A 23,901-nucleotide genomic window follows, 5' to 3' on the forward strand; every position below is an offset into this window, starting at 1 on the left:
GGGAGAAGACAACCATCTAGCTACTGCTATGGACCCATAGTCCAGGGGTAGACTACTCACACATCACACCGGAGGCGACCATGGCGGCGTAGAGTCCTCCGAGAGATGATTCCCCTCTCCGGCAGGGTGCCGGAGGCGATCTCCTGGATCCCCCGAGATGGGATCGGCGGTGGCGGCGTCTCAGTAAGGTTTTCCGTATCGTGGCTCTCGGTACTGGGGGTTTCGTCACGGAGGCTTTAAGTAGGCGGAAGGGCAAGTCAGGAGGGGGCACAGGGGCCCCACACCATAGGTCGGCGCGGCCAGGGGGTGGGCCGCGCTGCCCTAGGGTTTGGCCACCCTGTGGCCCCACTTCGTTCGTCTTCGGACTCGGAAGCTTCGTGGAAAAATAGGCCCTGGGCGTTGATTTCGTCCAATTCCGAGAATATTTCGTTACTAGGATTTCTGAAACCAAAAACAGCAGAAACAAAGAATCGGCACTTCGGCATCTTGTTAATAGGTTAGTTCCAGAAAATGCACGAATATGACATAAAGTGTGCATAAAACATGTAGATAACATCAATAATGTGGCATGGAACATAAGAAATTATCGATACGTTGGAGACGTATCAGAGGAGCAGCGAGGATCGGCGCTGGTACGGAGGTGGAGGAGCAGTGAGGTGATGCGCTGGGACAGAGGTGGAGGAGCAGCGACGGGCGGCGGCTTGGGTGGCGCTGGGTGAAGGGGGCTCTGGTGGCAGGCCGACCGGTGTCGGCCGCGCTCCCTCAGCCGTGCCCTCGCTCTTCATCATCTGCCGTCACGCCTCTCTCCCTCGTCCTAGCATGGTACGTGGTTCCAAGGCAGCGCCTCCCTCTCGTCTACATCGAGATCCAGCGAATGGCGGTGAGGTGCACATGGTGAGGGATCTATCCTCACAGTCTTCTGCAGGTCCTTCAACGTGTTGTAGATCTTATGTACCTACTTTGTGGATATGCTATGCCGCTGCAGGATGTGGATGGACTCTGCCTAGACCTTGGCCGTCTCCCCTGTCTTCCTCCTCTTTTGGTGAGGTCTTCTTCACTCGGTTTGGTTCTTTGTTATACACAGCTGGCTTCAATAATTTTGGGACATTATGAGGTTGATTAGTACCTTGTCGTGCAGGTTGGCGGAGGTTTGTGGATGAAGCATCCGAGTTGGTCAGTAGCTTCTACCGAAGGACATCATGCTCAGACCTCCCAAGCATCAGATGGAAACACTACATGGACAGTAGGAATATTGCAATGAAGTCGATTGTTTGAAGATGATGGTGGAGCTCTAAACACTATGCGTGCAAATCTGATGAAGAATCTCACGGAAGAGTTTCATGAAGGAGAACAAGGTGATCTCTCTCTTGTGAATACAATGAAGTTTGTTCCTGCATTTTTATGTTATTATTTATTCTAGCACTGCTTAGATTTGTTTCAGTATATGCTAGATTAATTATTGTCTTTGCTTATATTCCAGTGATATATGTTGTATACAAAAATAATATATTTTGGACTGCTTTTTTTATGAAATTCTCATGGTGCATCTTCCAGGTTATACTCTATTCAGGAGCCACTGTACATGATTTGTGTTGGCTTTGGTGTTTCCAAACGAATGTTGTTGGAAGTCATGTAAGATTAATGGTACTGAATTGTCATATTAATAAGTATTGATGAACTGGGCTAGGTAATGAGAAGAAAACAAGTTGCTGATCTGTTTTTGCAAAACAGTAGTTATATAGCTTTTGTTCATAGATTTCAGTGCTGTAAATAAATACAACCTTTCAGCTCATATGCCGATTTGTAGGATTGTACAGGTCATTGTGTTCATGTTGATGAAATTGTGAACGGTTTTATTCTTATTTGCAGGCAACAATCGCACGATTGAAAACTTGATTGGTTAATTAGGACATGGTTAATTATTTCTGCATCTTTCTTTCTTGAAAGGTGTAATTTTTGCAGTGTTCAAAGGTACAATTTTCTATTCAATATTTACTTATTTCATAGACTATGTTATTTGAAATTTTCATGGTTTTGTGATTTGATTGTGAACGAGATTAATCTAACATATGTATCCTTTTAAGTTATGCTCATTCAAGTGATTCCTTGGTATTGCAGCCTTTTGATTGCACATAAGTCGTTTGTTGCATGCTGATTGCTTGTATTTGACCCCGCAATATCTTTTCTCGCTTGATAATTTGATAATATTTTACAGGAGCACAGTATTTTGGCCCCTCTATTCATGTGGGTATCGAACATGCCAAAACAGGCTGTATGTTCTTCATATCACTTATTATCACCATTTTCTTGTTGTTGTTTTACAAAGATTTTTCTTTCCATTTGGTGTTTCTCATCTCAAAATGGATTCAAACCAGATCAATTTTTATATATAGGTAAACCGCTTTGTCTTCATTCTGTCTTTGTTTCTTTGAGGTGTCAAAATCTTATCAAATGCATACTATGTGGTGCTAAATTAAAATTATAAGCTATCGCAACAGTATACAATATTTAGCATGTTTATTACATTACTTGTACAATATTACGGGGTGCTTTTAGCTTCCTTTTGTATGTAAATGGTCCCTTTGGTATTTTCAGAAGTTTTGAGTTTTATTTGCGTGCTTACATCTTTAGTTTTTGATTTCTTTTGTACATTTTCGTCCTCCTCTCTGCAATAATTTTCTGGAGGCCAAGGTCTGCTTTCCTCCCCCATTTCATCGTCTAACCAGGATTATGATTCAGCTCAGTGTTTTGTTCTTCAGTCAAACCGAACTGGTAAATGCATGCTTGTCTGGAAAGTCACATACTCAAGTATTGTATCAATTGGCACTCACCTCAGGTACACACTTCTCATTTTTTTCACATTGTTAATTGGATACATGCCTATGATTATGAATTTTATTTGTCGTACCCCTATAACTGAATGTTTTCTTATGTAAGATCAGAGAAGTCGCCATTATTTTACACTACAGTGTTTCTCCATATTAATTGCAACTTACTTTCCCATTCTGTTTTGCTCGCCATTGTTGTATGCTTAGGACTTGTGAGCTCTCTGATTGGCGATTTATGAAATCCTCTAAAGATCAATATTACCTGGAGTATGTTGTTCTTTGAGTTGTCTCACACCAGGTACATTTTCTTAGCATGGCATACTCTTAAACACCATAAACTTTATCGGGTCAAATCCACGTGTTGCCAAATTATGTATGTCGTCAGTCCAATTAGGCAGTTCTAAGAAGTTAGTACTCCATATCTTTCTATTCATGTCAATTACAGGTGGAGTGCTACTTGCAGTTGTTTGTGTTTTGCAATTCTTATTTTATATTTGCATATAATATATTTTCTCAAGTATGCCGCCACTTCATTTAATGTTTTTTTATCATGGTGGCATGGTTGGTTCGATATGGTTTGCTTGTTCCGTTCATGTACTGATTCGAAAGCTAGGGCAGCAGTTAGTTTTCAAGAATCAGTTTTGTGACTTCTAGCACAGAACTAATCTGCAGTTCGCTAGCTCCCTCTCTACCTAGGTTCAGCTAGAGGAGGTACTCTTGCTGATGCCTCAAGACACTAATCTTTTACTTGAATTCTATCCATAATTTCAAATTATTCTTGAAACATAAGTTGTAGAATATGTTTCAGGCTTTCCATAGAGTATCTATTGTGCAGTTTGGCTGGACGGTTTGCTTGCAGCGGTCAGTTCAGTGTAATGTCCAGAACAGATTTTTTTATTGCATGGAGTGATCTTTTGTGCAACTTTAGTCATTTTTGACATTTTAATTAAATTATGAGCTAAACATGAAAACTCTGGAGGATGTTTTGTTGATGTTATAACTTTTATTGTTTGCAAGATTTCGTTTAGAATATTGGTGCAGTGATTTTTCCAACTCTGGCATAAATTAGTAGATGTGATATACATTCAAACCGTAATAATAAAAATGCAGCTCAAATCAATACCAGCCTTGAATATGAAGCAATCAATTACCTTTTTTTTCCTTTACCATGGTAGCGCGCTCATTAATTTCAGATTTAGTTGTGTATTATTTTATTTATGAACTATGCATGCATTGCTGCATAATATGGAAATCAAGGTCAAGCATTACCTGACATTCTATTCGTTACACTCTTTTGAACTAAAAAAAGTTACTCCCTCCGACCTCTACGGCCTGCTGCCACGCCACCGTCTGTAGATCCTGCACAAAGTCCATGGCGTCCTATCTCTACGGCACGGGCTGCCGCCACACCACCATCTGCAGCTCCTGCGGTAAGGCCATGGCGCACGCCCTGCTCCGCCTCGGTCACCAATTCCTTTTGACGCCTCCTAATCGACGGTGGAGGCGCCGACGACGAAGCAAGCAGCCGGCCGCCGCAGCCACGGTCGCGGTACGCCTCTACTCAGCTAACTGTCTTTGTTTCAGTCGCAACCCTCTGTTCCTCCTTTTCCTCGTAATTATTGGCAGACAGAGTAATTCGTGTGTGAATGGTGCCGAAGTTGTATTTACCGTGATTTAGTTTCATCAAACAACATGTTGAGCATGCTATTTGTTCTCTTCCATCTTTAGACCAGTTGTTAGATTCATTCAGGAGAATTATTTTAGTGGCCAAGCAGTAACAACAACGATTTCTGTACTCAATTTTTTTACTCATCTGGGTTTTGATAGTTCCTGCTCCAGATGCTATCCCTCATCCAGGTACTGTGCTACTAGATACCTATACTGTCACAAGTTGAGTTTATTTTTGGATAAAGATGTGGTTCCAGATTAACCAACCATCTATATAGTTGTTGAATGCAAGAAACCTTCCCTAAGTAAGGTTTGAGACAGTATTTCCTTCATAAGCAAGTGCTTCGACTACCAATGGATACATCAATTTGTTTTTATCTTGTAGTTTTGCACTGATGCTAATAATAGCTTGCTAGCAAAGATGTCATGAATTGCAAAGAGTGAAATTCCAGATGACTGAGTAGATAGATAAGCACAATGCTCTATAAACACCAAGATCCTCCTACTCCATCTTGACTTGGGCTTCCTTGGGCATGGTATAAGTAGAGAGCCACCAATTCAGACTAATGATAGGACACCAATTCAGAATATAATGGTAAGATATTAGGAGACCGATTCAGAATATAATGGACACCATTCCTTGGGCATGGTGTAAGTAGAAGTCCCTGCTTTCTTTGTACAGAATATAATGAACACATAGGACAATGTTAGGACACCAATTCAGACCACATATATACAATTGCTTAATGTCATATATACACTTGACACCATGGTCTTTAAGGCGACGCCTTAGCGCCTTAAGGAGGGAGGGCGCTTTGGTGCCTAGGCGGGCACTTTGGACGCCTAGGCGCCTAAAGCGGCCGTTTTTACAAAGCGGAGGGGGAGCGCCTTGACGCCTAGGCGTCGCCTAGGCGACGACTAAGCGACGCTTTTTAAACCATGCTTGACACAATTACATAGGTTGACTCCACTCTTGGATCTCATGCTAGGATGGCTTCGGGTATTTCTACATCTTCAGCTTTGGGTACTTGTACATCTTCTTCCTCTTCCTCGTGTGGACTAAAGTTAAGATCCAAATAAATCACCATTTGTGGAGGCAAGTTGAGATCGAGGTCCATCTCCTCTTGTCGTACCTGCACTAAAAGAAACAAAAAAAAAACAGTAATGCATCAAAAGGAACAAAAATTATCAGTAATGCATCATAGATGATCCCTTATTTATTTCATTGGTTTCTCTTAATGCTTCATATGAATGTGCAAGTGTGTGTTCCTTTGTTTCTCTACTAACAAAGGAACAATGCATATTTTCAGCTTCAGAGTTGGAGCTGGAGGGGAAGATGCAAATAATGGGAAATCTGGAGTTGGCGATCGACAAATAGAAGCTAAGCCTGATACGCTGACAGTTGATACTGGTGCTGGGGTTCCATTCCATCAAATATTTTAGTCAGTTTTCAAGTTCTTTGTATATGACCAGATATACAGAAAGCATGCTCAACAACAAGGTAGAGCTGCAAATATCTCTTCAAAGAATAATTATGTCCTTATGAAGAAGGTACAGCTGCAAATATCTCTACAAAAATATTTCTGTATATGACCAGGTATACAGAAAGCATGCTCAACAACAAGTTTCTTTAATACACTGAATCGACCATTCGAGACTTTGAACCCACTCTCAGAAGATATCTGCATGATTCCTCTTAAGAAGCTGAAGAGTTTGCCTTCTGGATTTACTTTGATGACAGTTGCATTTTTGGTGTAGAATTTATCAAGGTTATCACTGTGAAAACAACAGATACTACTTCAGAAAACCTGTATATTCAGCAGAGCAACACCTTTGATGACCATGGAGTGTATACTTGGATTATTGAAGGCTTCACCACACCTCAGACCCCATGCAACTCTCCAACATTTGTAACTGGCGGATACAGATGGTACAGTATCTGATTTTGACCTTGCAATATTTATCTGGTTGTTTTATGTTGCTTCCTTGTCTCCATTAACCTGTTTTGCATAGCACTGATATTGCAGCTATTGTGCTATGCATCCTTCTTGAACAAAATTGTTTTCTAGGAGTTGTCTTTAATGCTTTAATATAAGTCTACAATGCGATTTATAATGGACTAAATGGAACAGTGTCTGATCTTCAGGTATCTAAGTATCAAGACATCTAACATGGATGTGGATGGCAGCACGAATTTTCTCTCTCTGTTCCTGCATCCGTAAGATATGCTCCCCAGAAATCATGGAATACTGGTAGAAGTCAGCTTTTCTCTCATGGACCAAGCAAATGGCAACCACAGGAAGTTCAGAGGTTCACATTCAGTCTAAACTTCAGTGGCCGAGAACAGTTTGGATGGAGCAAACCTTACAGTTGTCATTTGACAGGAATTGGCAGGGCATGTGGATGGAGCAAACCTTCCAAGATGCTCGGTTTAGGTGCGACTCTCCACCGTTTCCTGCGGCCGCAGCAGCGACGGCAAGCGGCTCTCCTCCTTGGAGCCTCAGGTGAGGCGACCCCGCGGCGAGCGGAGCAGCGACGGCGGGAGGGAGCTGCGGACAGCGCCACAGCGGCGGGGCGATGAGGGGCGGCAACGAAGCTACTTGATGCGGGGGATGGCCGGCGGGGGAACTCGCCTTCTCTGCTCCTGGAGGCTCCGCCTCTGCCCCGCATCCCCTGTTCCTGGAGGCCCCGACTCCTATGCTCCTATGTTTCGGACGGCTGGCGGGGATGCGGGCTCACCGTTGACGTCGAGGGCGCGAGCCCAGCTCCGGAGCGGGACGGGGACGGAGCTCCGGCGCGGGACGGGGACATCGGGATCTTGAATTTATATGTACAAGTGATATTTACTAGCTGAATTTCTCATCACATCATCGATCCTCACATGTCAAATACAATTTCTTTACTTTTTCCATACAAGTAGTAGACTGAAATTTGACGAGTCTTGCTCGAAGCATTTGCTGCTGTATGGTTTTTTATATGGTTTAAGTTAAACGATGTGACAGCTTACAAACAGTTGGTGAGCACTGCTGGTTGTTAAGATTATTTGAGAGTTGGAGGATATGCTTCTTCAGGTAACCTGATTGTTTTAGTTTGGTTGTCGATCCAGCTTCAGTAATGCTTGTTCATTATTCAGATCCAGCTTGGCTCTTGACAGAAAAAAAACAGATTGAGGATGTTGTTTCTCTTTCCATGTGTAGCAATAATGCATTAGAGCAGAACGATTTGCGGACTTTGCTAAATAAAGCAAATTTAATGAGAAGTTTGGGCACTCACTTAAACCCAAATTTGAAAAATCATTTAGAATCTGGAAAACTGCTCTAATATTGCTTTAGTTTTACGAAGAAATAAATGTTGATATGTGCTGCTACTTTGCTAAAATATAATGATATGAACTTACTTATTGTGTTTAGACATCCACGCGATATATTGATGATTTAGTTTTATACCATATGGTGCTTACCAATGTGGTTTCGGTAAAGCCTGACAAGTTGTAGAAATTATGAAATATTTAATATCAATGGACAATAGCATAAAATGGGAAAACAAAATCTCATGGCAAAAATGGAAGGCGAATCTAATAGAACCGTGGACACTCTCCGCATTAACTTTGAATGACCAATACATGAAAGATCGTCTTACAACTATTTTGGTATGAAACATCCTGTAGAATTCTGTAAAATTTAGAGGAACAAGAAATAAACGTCATATTTGATGCGTATATAGCAACTCAAGACATGAACCATCACCCAAAAAATATATTTAAGCACCAAAATAAATTATTTATTAAATTACCGTTCTATATGTCAGCATTCATTGGCATATTAATACGCTTTCATTTGCACTTGCGCGATAGCGCAACAGGTCATCTAGTTTTATTAAACGTTCACAGGGTTACAATCATGGCCAATCACCACAGTGATCTCTGGCGGGCAACCAAACCACGCCTCATTTCTACCCTGAATCCGGGCTAACTTTGCTAACTCATGGCTAGCATTGTTGGCCTCTCTACCTATTTTAACTAAAGGACTATCTCTTTCCCGAAGAACTTCTCGAATCTCATTTATCCTAAAAGCGTATGCAGAGATATTTGGCGGTGTTTGTTTGATCATGTTGATCGCCTCCACGCAATCCGATTCCACGCTAAAGGTCTGCTGTGTCCACTGCAATGCCTGCTTCACACCCATCTCAATCGCCATCAGCTCCACTTCAAGGGCGTCGCTACAGTGATACACTTGTTGGCATGCTGCATATATAACCTCTCCATTGCAGTTTCGCAGCACCATACCAATCCCTGCGCGCCCATCCATGGAAAACGCTCCGTCTACATTGAGTTTCACTTCACTTTCCGCCGGGTGTGTCCATCGCTGATGCTCAGTTCTGACAATTTCCCTCCTGCCTTTTTCTTTCCTAAAGCCTTGCCCTTGGTCGATCACCATTTTGCCTTTGGTAATATCAGAGTCTGGGAATTGCTTGATAATTTTGAGGGAATTCAGATCACTTACCAGGAACCGTCTGGACCCCTCAATCGACGAACATGGTTTGTTGTGGGTTAGCTCATTATGTGCATGCCAAATACGCCATATGACCATCAGGGTCATCGCGCGCTGTTCCTCCGAGCTAGCATGAAGGATCTGGAGGAGCCACTCGTGCCCCATTGGCTGCATGGTTTGGAAGTTGGGAAGGTCCCATACTTCTGTCATTGCCTGCCATAATGTTGAGGCATGCGGGCACCTTAAGAATGTATGTAGAGAATTCTCCTTCTCACGTCCGCATATCTGGCATAGCTCTGTGGTTGCCATACCCCTTCTGAACATGTTTACTTGGGTTGCGATAGCATTACGGCATATTTTCCATGCCAAAATTCGGATTTTATGAGGAACTGGGCACTTCCAAATCAGCCTCCAGCTTGGCCTAGCTCCATCTGGTCGCGAGCTTGTTGCCCCACGATCCTGCTGCATCATATCACGGTGTAGAGCTAGACGGTATGCACTCCTGACCGTGAACAGACCACTTTTCTCCGGGAACCAAGACACGAAGTCTGTTTCATTCCGTCGAGATGGCTTGATCTGCAATATGTCCATGACGTCCACAGCCGAGAAATATTGCTCCAGGCGCTGTATATTCCATGCACCATCCACGGTCAAAAATCTGCTACCCATCGATAACGACACCGTCCTCGAGGAGTATGTGGCTAGATTCCCTGGGTATCCACGGATCGCGCCATACACGTATGCTCGCACCATTACCAACCCTCCATATAACTCCAGTCTTGAGCAGCTCTAGCCCATACTCAATTGCGTGCCATGTCGATGATCCATTACCTGAAAACACAGTATCCAACAGGAGTCCATTAGGGTATGATGTCTACGGGTGCTTCTATTCTTGTAGACAGTGTTGGGCCTCCAAGAGCAGAGGTTTGTAGAACAGCAGCAAGTTTCCCTTAAGTGGATCACCCAAGGTTTATCGAACTCAGGGAGGAAGAGGTCAAAGATATCCCTCTCATGCAACCCTGCAACCACAAAGCAAGAAGTCTCTTGTGTCCCCAACACACCTAATAGGTGCACTAGTTCGGCGAAGAGATAGTGAAATACAAGTGGTATGAATGAATATGAGCAGTAGTACGGCACCAGAAAAGTGCTTGCTGGCGTGCAGTTGATGGTAGTAATATTGCAGGCAGTATAAATGCAGTAAAACAGTAAACAAGCAGCGATAGCAGTATTTAGGAACAAGGCCTAGGGATCATACTTTCACTAGTGGACACTCTCAACATTGATCACATAACAGAATAAATAGATAGATGCTAGACTCTACACCCTCTTGTTGGATGATGAACACCACTAACTGTGTAGGATTACACGAACCCTCAATGCCGGAGTTAACAAGCTCCACAATATTCAATGTTCATATTTAAATAACCTTAGAGTGCATGACAGATCAACATAACCAAACCAAGTACTAACATAGCATGCACACTGTCACCTTCACACTACGAAAGGAGGAATAGATCACATCAATACTATCATAGCAATAGTTAACTTCATAATCTACAAGAGATCACAATCATAGCCTACGCCAAGTACTACACGATGCACACACTGTCACCATTACACCGTGCAGGAGGAATAAACTACTTTAATAACATCACTAGAGTAGCACACAGATAAATTGTGATACAAAACACATTGCAATCATAAAGAGATATAAATAAGCACTTCACTATGCCATTCATAACAACGAATAAGTATTCTATGAAATATAGCCTAAGAGACCCACACGGTGCACACACTGTCACCTTTACACACGTGGGACAAGGAGTCTCCGGAGATCACATAAGTAAAATCCACTTGACTAGCATAATGACATCTAGATTACAAGCATCATCATATGAATCTCAATCATGTAAGGCAGCTCATGAGATTATTGTATTGAAGTACATAGGAGAGAGATGAACCACATAGCTACCGGTACAGCCCCGAGCCTCGATGGAGAACTACTCCCTCCTCATGGGAGACAGCAGCGTTGGTGAAGATGGCGGTGGTGTTGATGGAGAAGCCTTCCGGGGGCACTTCCCCGTCCCGGCGGCGTGCCGGAATAGAGACTCCTGTCCCCCAGATCTTGGCTTCGCGATGGCGGCGGCTCTGGAAGGTTTTCTCTGGTTTCGTCGAACGTAATAGGGTTTTCGCGACGGAGACCTTAAGTAGGCGAAAGGGCAGCCTCGGAGGGGGCCTGGTGGGCCCACACACTAGGGGGCGCGGTCCCCCTCTGGCCGCGCCAGGGTGTTGTTTTCGTCCAATTCCGAGAATATTTCCTTACTAGGATTTCTGAAACCAAAAACAGCAGAAAACAACAACTGGCCCTTCGGCATCTCGTCAATAGGTTAGTTTCGGAAAACGCATAAATATGACATAAAGTATGCATAAAATATATAGATATCATCAATAATGTGGCATGGAACATAAGAAATTATCGATACGTCGGAGACGTATCAGCATCCCAAGCTTAGTTCCTGCTCGTCCCGAGCAGGTAAACGATAACAAAGATAATTTCTGGAGTGACATGTCATCATAACCTTGATCATACTATTGTAAGCATATGTAATGAATGCAGCGATCAAAACAATGGTAATGACATGAGTAAACAACTGAATCATAAAGCAAAGAATTTTCATGAATAGTACTTCAAGACAAGCATCAATAAGTCTTGCATAAGAGTTAACTCATAAAGCAATGAATCAAAGTAAAGGTATTGAAGCAACACAAAGGAAGATTAAGTTTCAGCGGTTGCTTTCAACTTATAACATGTATATCTCATGGATAGTGTCAATGTAAAGTAATATAACAAGTGCAATATGCAAGTATGTAGGAATTAATGCACAGTTCACACAAGTGTTTGCTTCTTGAGGTGGAGAGAAATAGGTGAACTGACTCAACATAAAAGTAAAAGAAAGGTCCTTCAAAGAGGAAAGCATCGATTGCTATATTTGTGCTAGAGCTTTTATTTTGAAAACATGAAACAATTTTGTCAACGGTAGTAATAAAGCATATGTATCATGTAAATTATGTCTTACAAGTTGCAAGCCTCATGCATAGTATACTAGTAGTGCCCGCACCTTGTCCTAATTAGCTCGGATTAACACGGATTATCATTGCATAACATATGTTTCAACCAAGTGTCACAAAGGGGTACCTCTATGCCGCCTGTACAAGGGTCTAAGGAGAAAGTTCGCATTGGATTTCTCGCTTTTGATCATTCTTCAACTTAGACACCCATACCGGGACAACATAGACAACAGATAATGGACTCCTCTTTTAATGCTTAAGCATTCAACAGTTAATATTCTCATAAGAGATTGAGGTTTTATGTCCAAACTGAAACTTCCACCATGATTCATGGCTTTAGTTAGCGGCCCAATGTTCTTCTCTAACAGTATGCATACTCAAACCATTTGATTGTGAAAACCGCCCTTACTTCAGACAAGACGAACATGCATAGCAACTCACATGATATTCAACAAAGGTAAAAAGTTGATGGCGTCCCCAGAAAACATGGTTACCGCACAACAAGCAACTTAATAAGAGATAAAGTGCATAAGTACATATTCAATACCACAATAGTTTTTAAGGCTATTTTGTCCCATGAGCTATATATTGCAAAGGCGAATGATGGAAATTTAAAGGTAGCACTCAAGCAATTTACTTTGGAATGGCGGAGAAATACCATGTAGTAGGTAGGTATGGTGGACACAAATGGCATAGTGGTTGGCTCAAGGATTTTGGATGCATGAGAAGTATTCCCTCTCGATACAAGGTTTAGGCTAGCAAGGTTATTTGAAACAAACACAAGTATAAAACGGTGCAGCAAGACTCACATATGAACATATTGTAAGCATTATAAGACTTTACATCGTCTTCCTTGTTGTTCAAACACCTTAACCAGAAAATATCTAGACTCTAGAGACCAATCATGCAAACCAAATTTTAACAAGCTCTATGTAGTTCTTCATTAATAGGTGCAAAGTACATGATGCAAGAGCTTAAACATGATCTATATGAGCACAACAATTGCCAAGTATCAAATTATTCAAGACCATATACCAATTACCACATGAAGCATTTTCTTTTTCCAACCAAATAGCAATCAACGAAGCGGTTTTCAACTCCGCCATGAACATTAAAGATAGAACTAAGAACACCAGTGTTCATATGAAAAAGCAGAGCGTGTCTCTCTCCCACACAAGCATGAATTTATTCAAACATAAACAAAAATAAAAGCAAACAGACGCTCCAAGTAAAGTACATAAGATGTGACCGAATAAAAATATAGTTTCAAGAGAAGAAACCTGATAAATTGTTGATGAAGAAGGGGATGCCTTGGGCATCCCCAAGCTTAGATGCTTGAGTCTTCTTGAAATATGCAGGGATGAACCACCGGGGCATCCCCAAGCTTAGACTTTTCACTCTTCTTGATCATAGTATATCATCCTCCTCTCTTGACCCTTGAAAACTTCCTCCACACCAAACTCGAAACAAACTCATTAGAGGGTTAGTGCATAATCAAAAATTTCACATGTTCAGAGGTGACACAATCATTCTTAACACTTCTGGACATTGCCCAAAGCTACTGGAAGTCAATGGAACAAAGAAATCCATCCAACACAGCAAAAGAGGCAATGCGAAATAAAAGGCAGAATCTGTCAAAACAGAACAGTCCGTAAAGACGAATTTTAAAGTGGCACCAGACTTGCTCAGATGAAAATGCCCAAATTGAATGAAAGTTGCGTACATATCTGAGGATCACGGACGTAAATTGGCAGATTTTTCTGAGTTACCGACAGAGAATTCTGCCCAGATTCGTGACAGACAGAAATCGGTTTCTGCGCAGTAATCCAAATCTAGTATCAACTCTACTATCAAAGACTTTACTTGGCACAACAATGCAATAAAATAAGATAAGGAGAGGTTGCTACAGTAGTAACAACTTCCAAGACACAAATATAAAAAAAAGTACTGTAGTGAAATAAACACATGGGTTATCTCCCAAGAAGTTCTTTCTTTATAGCCATTAAGATGGGCTCAGCAATTTTAATGATGCTCACATAAGGATGAGAGTTGAAGCGAAAAGAGAGCATCAAGAAGCAAATTCAAAACACATTTAAGTCTAACATGCTTCCTATGCATAGGAATCTTGTAAATAAACAAGTTCATGAAGAGCAAAGTAACAAGCATAGGAAGATAAAACCAGTGTAACTTCAAAAATTTCAGCATATAGAGAGGTGTTTTAGTAACATGAAAATTTCTACAACCATATTTTCCTCTCTCATAATAATATCCAGTGGCATCATGAGCAAACTCAACAATATAACTATCACATAAAGCATTCTTATCATGAGTCTCATGCATAAAATTATTACTCTCCACATAAGCATAATCAATTTTATTAGTTGTAGTGGGATCAAATTCAACAAAGTAACTATCATTATTATTCTCATCATCAAATATAGGAGGCATATTGTAATCATAATCAAATTTATCCTCCATAACAGGCGGTACTAAAAGACTACTATCATTATAATCATCATAAATAAGAGGCAGAGTATCATCAAAGTAAATTTTCTCCTCAATGCTTGGGGGACTAAAAATATCATGCTCATCAAAGCCAGCTTCCCCAAGCTTAGAATTTTCCATATCATTAGCAACAATGGTGTTCAAAGCGTTCATACTAATATGTTCCATAGGTTTTTTAATTTTCGCATCAAACCATCCATGTCTTAAATCAGGAAATAGAATAAGAAGCTCATTGTTGTCCATTATGCCTAACTAGTGTAAACAAGAAACAAAAAGATGCAATTGCAGGATCTAAAGGAAATAGCTTCGAGCACACACACAACGGCAACAGAAAAGTACTTTACCTGGGACCGGAGTATGAGAGCCTTTTAACTTTCCTCCCCGGCAACGGCGCCAGAAAAGTGCTTGATGTCTACGGGTGCTTCTATTCTTGCAGACAGTGTTGGGCCTCCAAGAGCAGAGGTTTGTAGAACAGCAGCAAGTTTCCCTTAAGTGGATCACCCAAGGTTTATCGAACTCAGGGAGGAAGAGGTCAAAGATATCCCTCTCACGCAACCTTGCAACCACAAAGCAAGAAGTCTCTTGTGTCCCCAACACACCTAATAGTTGCACTAGTTCGGCGAAGAGATAGTGAAATACAAGTGGTATGAATGAATATGAGCAGTAGTACGGCGCCAGAAAAGTGCTTGCTGGCGTGCAGTTGATGGTAGTAATATTGCAGGCAGTATAAATGCAGTAAAACAGTAAACAAGCAGCGATAGCAGTATTTAGGAACAAGGCCTAGGGATCATACTTTCACTAGTGGGCACTCTCAACATTGATCACATAACAGAATAAATAGATAGATGCTAGACTCTACACCCTCTTGTTGGATGATGAACACCACTAACTGTGTAGGATTACACGAACCCTCAATGCCGGAGTTAACAAGCTCCACAATATTCAATGTTCATATTTAAATAACCCTAGAGTGCATGACAGATCAACATAACCAAACCAAGTACTAACATAGCATGCACACTGTCACCTTCACACTACGAAAGGAGGAATAGATCACATCAATACTATCATAGCAATAGTTAACTTCATAATCTACAAGAGATCACAATCATAGCCTACGCCAAGTACTACACGATGCACACACTGTCACCATTACACCGTGCAGGAGGAATAAACTACTTTAATAACATCACTAGAGTAGCACACAGATAAATTGTGATACAAAACACATTGCAATCATAAAGAGATATAAATAAGCACTTCACTATGCCATTCATAACAACGAATAAGTATTCTGTGAAATATAGCCTAAGAGACCCACACGGTGCACACACTGTCACCTTTACACACGTGGGACAAGGAGTCTCCGGAGATCACATAAGTAAAATCCACTTGACTAGCATAATGACATCTAGATTACAAGCATCATCATATGAATCTCAATCATGTAAGGCAGCTCATGAGATTATTGTATTGAAGTACATAGGAGAGAGATGAACCACATAGCTACCGGTACAGCCCCGAGCCTCGATGGAGAACTACTCCCTCCTCATGGGAGACAGCAGCGTTGGTGAAGATGGCGGTGGTGTTGATGGAGAAGCCTTCCGGGGGCACTTCCCCGTCCCGGCGGCGTGCCGGAACAGAGACTCCTGTCCCCCAGATCTTGGCTTCGCGATGGCGGCGGCTCTGGAAGGTTTTCTCTGGTTTCGTCGAATGTAATAGGGTTTTCGCGACGGAGACCTTAAGTAGGCGAAAGGGCAGCCTCGGAGGGGGCCCTGGTGGGCCCACACACTAGGGGGGCGCGACCCCCCCTCTGGCTGCGCCAGGGTGTTGAGTGGGGCCCCCAGGGCTCCCCTCTGGCGGCTCTCGGGTGTTCTGGAAGCTTCGTCCAATTATAAGACTCTGGGCGTTGATTTCGTCCAATTCCGAGAATATTTCCTTACTAGGATTTCTGAAACCAAAAACAGCAGAAAACAGCAACTGGCCCTTCGGCATCTCGTCAATAGGTTAGTTCCGGAAAACGCATAAATATGACATAAAGTATGCATAAAACATGTAGATATCATCAATAATGTGGCATGGAACATAAGAAATTATCGATACGTCAGAGACTTATCAGGGTAATATTTAGCTTTTAGGATTTGTGCACAGAGTGTATCAGGGAATTGTAGTAGACGCCACGCCTGCCGGGCCAACAAGGCTTGGTTAAAGATTCTCATATCTCGAAAGCCAACGCCTCCATAATCTTTGGGTCGTAGCATGATGTCCCATGTGATCCAATGAGTCTTCCTTCTCCCATTTTCCGCACCCCACCAGTACCTCCTAATCATTTTTGTTAGCTCATCACATAGGCCAAGTGGGAGCTTAAAGACACTCATCACATAGACTGGAATTGACTGAGCAATCGATTTAATTAGGACTTCCTTTGCCGCCTGAGACTTATGATTATCATCCCATTCCACGAGGCATTTAGCCAATTTTGCTTGGAGGCTTTGAAATTTATCCCTGGACATTCTCCCCTCCGGTGTTGGGAGCCCCAAATACTTTGATTCAAATGTTTCTTGTGCTATACTGAGTATCTCCTTTACTTCCACTCTCCTGTCCTCCGGGCATGCCTCACCAAAGTAAATTGAGCATTTTCCAGGATTGATGAGTTGGCCTGTGCTACTAGCATAAGTGTCCAGAATCTCAAGGACCCGCTGCGCCTGGTCCCCCTGCGCTTTGAAGAACAATAAACTGTCATCTGCAAATAAGAGGTGAGATACACCAGGAGCATTACGGCAAACTCTGAGCGGTTCAATGGTATGTATGTCGATAGCATTCTGTAATAGTGTGGACAGCCCATCCGCAACAAACAGAAACAAAAATGGAGAGAGAGGATCACCCTGTCGGAGGCCCCGAGAGGGAGAAAATGAATCCAGGAGGTTTCCATTGAATTTAACCTTGTAACTCACTGAGGTGACACATGCCATTATCCAGTCCACCCATCGATGACAGAAACCCATCCTTTGCATCACTTCCTTCAGAAAGTCCCAATCCACTCTGTCATAAGCCTTGGATAAGTCTAGCTTATACGCACAGAAATCTTTGCTTGTACTTGTATTATGCTCAATAAAATGAATGCATTCAAAGGCCACCAATGCATTATCTGTTATTAATCTTCCTGGTACAAAGGCACTCTGGTTAATAGAGATAATTTCACCCAATATTGGTCTCATTCTATTCACCATACATTTTGCAATGATCTTGTAAATGACTGTACAGAGACTTATTGGCCGAAAGTCCTTTAGTGTTTCAGGCTGGTCATTCTTTGGAATCAGGACAATAGCTGTGTCATTTACCCCTTCAGGCATATGTCCTGTCACAAAGAACAACTTAACTGCATTTATAACTTGTTCTTTGATAGTACCCCAATTTCTTTGATAGAACCGGCCTGGGAACCCATCCACCCCTAGCGCCTTCAATGGTCCTATTTGGAATAGAGCATCACCTATCTCTTCATCCGTGAAGTCCCTGCATAGGTCATCATTCATAGCATTTGTTATTTTTTCTTTAGTGAGGCCAATGAGATCATCAGAATTCAGTGATGGGTCATGAGTGAATAATTCTTTGAAATATGATGTAGCCATTCTCTCCATGTCCGTCGGTGCATCCTGCCAAACTCCTTCATTATCTTTGAGTCTTTTTATTTTATTCCTCCGAGCCCGCCAAACTGCTTTTTGGTGAAAAAATTTCGTATTTCTATCACCTTCTTTCAGCCAGGTGACGCGGGACCGCTGCAACCATAGCATTTCTTCCTTATACAGTAGTTCATTCATCTGATTAGTAGCTTGGCGTATTTCCCGCTGGTCAGCATTTTCAATCTTTAGAGTTTCCAGGCGCTTCCTTGATTTATCCAATTCCCTTAAGATATTACCAAACCGTTTCTTACTCCAGGATTGCAGAGTAGTCATGACTCGATCCAACCCCTGCATGATATCAGCCAGATCATTTTTATGTCCTGCTTCACCCCATGCCATGGCTATTCTTTCTGCGAGATCAAATTCCCTCTCCCACATGATTTCATACTGTCGTCTGGGCTGACGTTGTGGCATACGGACCTCTTGTTCCATCTGGACAAGGACTGGGCAGTGATCCGATACAGGCGACGTTAGGTGTAATACCCTTGTGTCCGCATACCTATCCCGCCACGCGGGGCAAGCCACCGCCCTGTCCAGGCGAACACGAACATTAGCCCTTCCCAGCCTCTTGTTGTCGTACGTGTATGGCACACCTGAAAAGCCAAGATCAGTTAGGTTGCATTCATATAAAACCTCACGGAACGCATCCATCTGATTTACTGGTCTAGGGGTACAAGAGAGATGCTCCTCTTGCCACAGAGCTTCATTAAAATCACCCAAAACCATCCACGGTAAATTCGACGTAGTTTTTAGTTGTCGAAGCTTATCCCACATAAGATGACGATCTTCTACCCGTGGTTCACCATAAACACAAGTTAGGTGCCATTGCGGTGCCGTTGAGGACTCACGCACATACACATCAATATATCTTTCATTAATCGCTTGGACCTCTACAATAAGTTGATCATGCCAGAAAAGTGCTAAACCACCACTAAGACCATCACTACTGCTACCAGCAAAACCTCTTAAGCCTAACCTATGACGCAAACGGCGCATCTTATTTATACTCTGCCTAGTTTCACATAAGAAAAATAAACGCGGACTCCAAACTTGGGAAATTGTAGCCAGTTCACGCACTGTCGGGTTTTTCCCCCCCCCCCCCCCCCCCGACAGTTGAACGCTAGACAATTCATTTCTCCTGACGAGGCTCTACATTCGGCCTCGTCAGGTTTCTAGGCTTCGAATGCCCAGTAGCGATCCTCCTCCTTGTCCTTGCCGCAACACTCTCCACATGCCCATCCTTCTTCTCCTCTTGTGCTTCTGCTATCCCTGCCTTCCTGCCCTTCTTCGGTTTACCGCCCCCTGTCACATTAAGGGCCAGGGACAGATCAAGCTTTTGGCCCGTACCATCAGATGCATCATCCTCGCCCGCAGTTCGCTTGCCTAATATCGACTCCCCATCTGCCATTGATACATCAGAGCCACTCAGTGGTGTGCCTAGCTGGGATAGGCCTCGCAATGGTGGAATCATATCGCTGGAGTTCGGTCCCGATGGTGTACCCCGGCTGTTACTGGTGATCGACGTCAGATTCTGCATGATCTGCACGACATTTGGTGCTAGCCTCACCTCCTCTTTGCTGCTCCCTACCCCCTGTGCAGCCGTCCGGTTCCCTGTTACCACCTCCATCGCGTGAAGCGAACGCTCCTGCTCCCTAGCCTCCTTGTCCTTACTCTGTTTCAGCTACAGGTTATTCACTGTATTTTCCAAGTCTCTTTCTATCTCCTCTCCAGTACGACGTTCCTGCTCCTCAAAACCATCATTCGCATCGACAGCTGAGGGAATGTCAGTGCCTGGCACACCTTGGTCGGCCTGTGCTTGGCGCCCGACCATCGGTGGGATCCCCAGCGATGACGAGTTAACGCTGCCCTCCGGTGTGTTGAAGTTCAGGAATTTCTTGGCTGCAGGCTCATCCGGCGTTGAGACGGCTCTACTCTGGAACTTCCTCTTTGGCGAACACCGCAACGTAGCATCATACTGCAAGGAAGGTGTACCTATGATTCTCCGTTCACATTGTTCCTCGTTGTGCCCAATGAATCCACAGTGGAAGCAGAAAAAGGGGACTCGCTCATATCTCATGTGGTAGATTTTAGCCACTTGCTGTCCCTTGGTTATTTTGAAGCGGGCTAGAAGCCTCTGATCCAGCGGCCAGTCAATACGAACCCGCAGATACTCACTGAGCTCTAGTCCTTCTGCATCCACGTCTACTGCCACCACCTTGCCAAACTTTGACCCCAACGTTTCTCCATACTCCTTGGTCTGCTTCTTCCATGGAACATCATAAAAGCGCACCCATAAGCGGACTGTGTCCAAGACAGTGTCAGATGGTTGTGCACTATCAACAAACGGTGCTATCAGGCAGGCCACACCTTGGTGGATCCATGGACCACCTTGTTCAACAAATTTATAGTCTCCCTCTTGATTGAACGTGATGATAAAGAAGTTGTCTTTGAGGGGCTTAAAGATCATCTTACCACGGACACGCCAAACCTCCGTGAAGTGCTTATGGATCAGCGTATAATTCGCCGCCTTGATCGAATAATAGCGTGCAAGCATCCACCACACAGTGGGTGCCGCCACCGGGGTCTCCTCATCATCATCTTCTTCCATGCAGAACTCATCATCCATGGTGGTATCGCCAGCAAGCCTCGCTTCCGGTCCTGCGTTCTTACCCTCTGCCTGCTCTCCATCCCAATTACTCTCCATAGCTTCATCCGCACTCATGATCGCCAGTCGCGACTCTGTTTGGCCCAGCGCAAAGACAGTACCCACCGCCGGCTTCGGGTGGGCAGGACCCTCATCGGTTCCCCCTTGATCACCCCCACCGCCGGCCAGCACCATCCTTTTCGCCGGAGCCTAACTCATCTGCACGCCTGGATCGTAAGTCGCCGATTGGTTACTAAAGATCTTGATTAGTTCCGATACTCTTCCGCCGCCGTTCGGTTTATATCCCTTCCCTTCCCGATCCGATCTGGAACGTCTTTGATGGCGTGTATTTCACACGTTCGTTGGGCAACCCCAAGAGGAAGGTATGATGCGCACAGCAGCAAGTTTTCCCTCAGAAAGAAACCAAGGTTTATCGAACCAGGAGGAGCCAAGAAGCACGTTGAAGGTTGATGGCGGCGGGATGTAGTGCGGCGCAACACCAGAGATTCCGGCGCCAACGTGGAACCTGCACAACACAACCAAAGTACTTTGCCCCAACGAAACAGTGAGGTTGTCAATCTCACCGGCTTGCTGTAACAAAGGATTAATCGTATTGTGTGGAAGATGATTGTTTGCAGAAAACAGTAGAACAGTATTGCAGTAGATTGTATTTCAGTAAAGAGAATTGGACCGGGGTCCACAGTTCACTAGAGGTGTCTCTCCCATAAGACGAACAGCATGTTGGGTGAACAAATTACAGTTGGGCAATTGACAAATAAAGAGAGCATGACCATGCACATACATATCATGATGAGTATAGTGAGATTTAATTGGGCATTACGACAAAGTACATAGACCGCCATCCAACTGCATCTATGCCTAAAAAGTCCACCTTCAGGTTATCATCCGAACCCCCTCCAGTATTAAGTTGCAAAGCAACAGACAATTGCATTAAGTATGGTGCGTAATGTAACTAGTGACTACATCCTTGAACATAGCACTAATGTTTTATCCCTAGTGGCAACAGCACAACACAACCTTAGAACTTTCATCCTTGTCCCAGGTGTCAATGCAGGCATGAACCCACTATCGAGCATAAATACTCCCTCTTGGAGTTACAAGCATCTACTTGGCCAGAGCATCTACTAGTAACGGAGAGCATGCAAGATCATAAACAACACATAAGCATAGCTTTGATAATCAACATAACAAGTATTCTCTATTCATCGGATCCCAACAAACGCAACATATAGAATTACGGATAGATGATCTTGATCATGTTAGGCAGCTCACAAGATCCGACAATGATAGCACAATGGGGAGAAGACAACCATCTAGCTACTGCTATGGACCCATAGTCCAGGGGTAGACTACTCACACATCACACCGGAGGCGACCATGGCGGCGTAGAGTCCTCCGGGAGATGATTCCCCTCTCCGGCAGGGTGCCGGAGGCGATCTCTGGATCCCCCGAGATGGGATCGGCGGCGGCGTCTCTGGAAGGTTTTCCGTATCGTGGTTCTCGTGCGGGGTTTTCGTCACGGAGACTTTTATAGGCGAAAGGGCAGGTCAAGAGGCGGCACGGGGCCCCACACCACAGGGCCGCGCGGCCAAGGGGGGCCGCGCCGCCCTAGGGTGTGGCCCCTCCGTGGCCCCTCTTCGTCTCTCCTTCGGACTTACGGAAGCTTCGTGAGAAAATAGGCCCCGGGCTTTGATTTCATCCAATTCCGAGAATATTTCCTTACTAGGATTTCTGAAACCAAAAACAGCAGAACAAAGAATCGGCACTTCGGCATCTTGTTAATAGGTTAGTTCCTGAAAATGCACGAATATGACATAAAGTGTGCATAAAACATGTAGATAACATCAATAATGTGGCATGGAACATAAGAAATTATCGATACGTCGGAGACGTATCAGCATCCCCAAGCTTAGTTCTGCTCGTCCCGAGCGGGTAAAACGATAACACGGATAATTTACGGAGTGACATGCCATCATAATCTTGATCATACTATTTGTAAAGCATATGTAGTGAATGCAGCGATCAAAACAATGTATATGACATGAGTAAACAAGTGAATCATATAGCAAAGACTTTTCATGAATAGCACTTCAAGACAAGCATCAATAAGTCTTGCATAAGAGTTAACTCATAAAGCAATAATTCAAAGTAAAAGGTATTGAAGCAACACAAAAGAAGATTAAGTTTCAGCGGTTGCTTTCAACTTGTAACATGTATATCTCATGGATATTGTCAACATAGAGTAATATAATAAGTGCAATAAGCAAGTATGTAGGAATCAATGCATAGTTCACACAAGTGTTTGCTTCTTGAGGTGGAGAGAAATAGGTGAACCGACTCAACATTGAAAGTAAAAGAATGGTCCTCCATAGAGGAAAAGCATCGATTGCTATATTTGTGCTAGAGCTTTGATTTTGAAAACATAAAGAGAGCATAAAAATAAAGTTTTGAGAGGTGTATGTTGTTGTCAACGAATGGTAGCGGGTACTCTAACCCCCTTGCCGGACAAACCTTCAAAGAGCGGCTCCCATTTTATTTTATTTTGGGTGGCACTCCTTCCAACCTTTCTTTCACAAACCATGGCTAACCGAATCCTCGGGTGCCTGCCAACAATCTCATACCATGAAGGAGTGCCTTTTTATTTTAGTTTTATTATGATGACACTCCTCCCAACCTTTGCTTACACAAGCCATGGCTAACCGAATCCTTCGGGTGCCGTCCAACAATCACATACCATGGAGGAGTGTCTATTTTTGTTAATTAATTTGGGACTGGGAATCCCATTGCCAGCTCTTTTTGCAAAATTATTGGATAAGCGGATGAAGCCACTAGTCCATTGGTGAAAGTTGCCCAACAAGATTGAAAGATAAACACCACATACTTCCTCATGAGCTATAAAACATTGACACAAATCAGAGGTGATAAATTTTGAATTGTTTAAAGGTAGCACTCAAGCAATTTACTTTGGAATGGCGGAAAATACCATGTAGTATAGG

The 23,901-nt window shown here is 43.3% G+C and overlaps 1 long non-coding RNA gene across 3 annotated transcripts; it reads left to right on the top strand.

Annotated features, from left to right (window-relative positions):
• Window positions 1-2,241: 2,241 nt before the first annotated feature.
• On the top strand, window positions 2,242-6,055 carry LOC127343823 (uncharacterized). Of its 3 annotated transcripts, none has more exons than XR_007877514.2 (4): window positions 2,242-2,836; window positions 3,036-3,126; window positions 4,138-4,377; window positions 5,807-6,055. It is a non-coding gene; the product is annotated as an uncharacterized lncRNA (long non-coding RNA). The 3 variants fall into 3 exon arrangements; XR_007877517.2 differs by lacking the exon at window positions 5,807-6,055 and adding an exon at window positions 5,486-5,503; XR_007877516.2 differs by lacking the exon at window positions 5,807-6,055 and adding an exon at window positions 4,668-5,292.
• Window positions 6,056-23,901: the final 17,846 nt, after the last annotated feature.

Source organism: Lolium perenne, chromosome 3 (assembly GCF_019359855.2).
Source record: "Lolium perenne isolate Kyuss_39 chromosome 3, Kyuss_2.0, whole genome shotgun sequence".
Taxonomy (NCBI): Eukaryota; Viridiplantae; Streptophyta; class Magnoliopsida; order Poales; family Poaceae; genus Lolium; species Lolium perenne.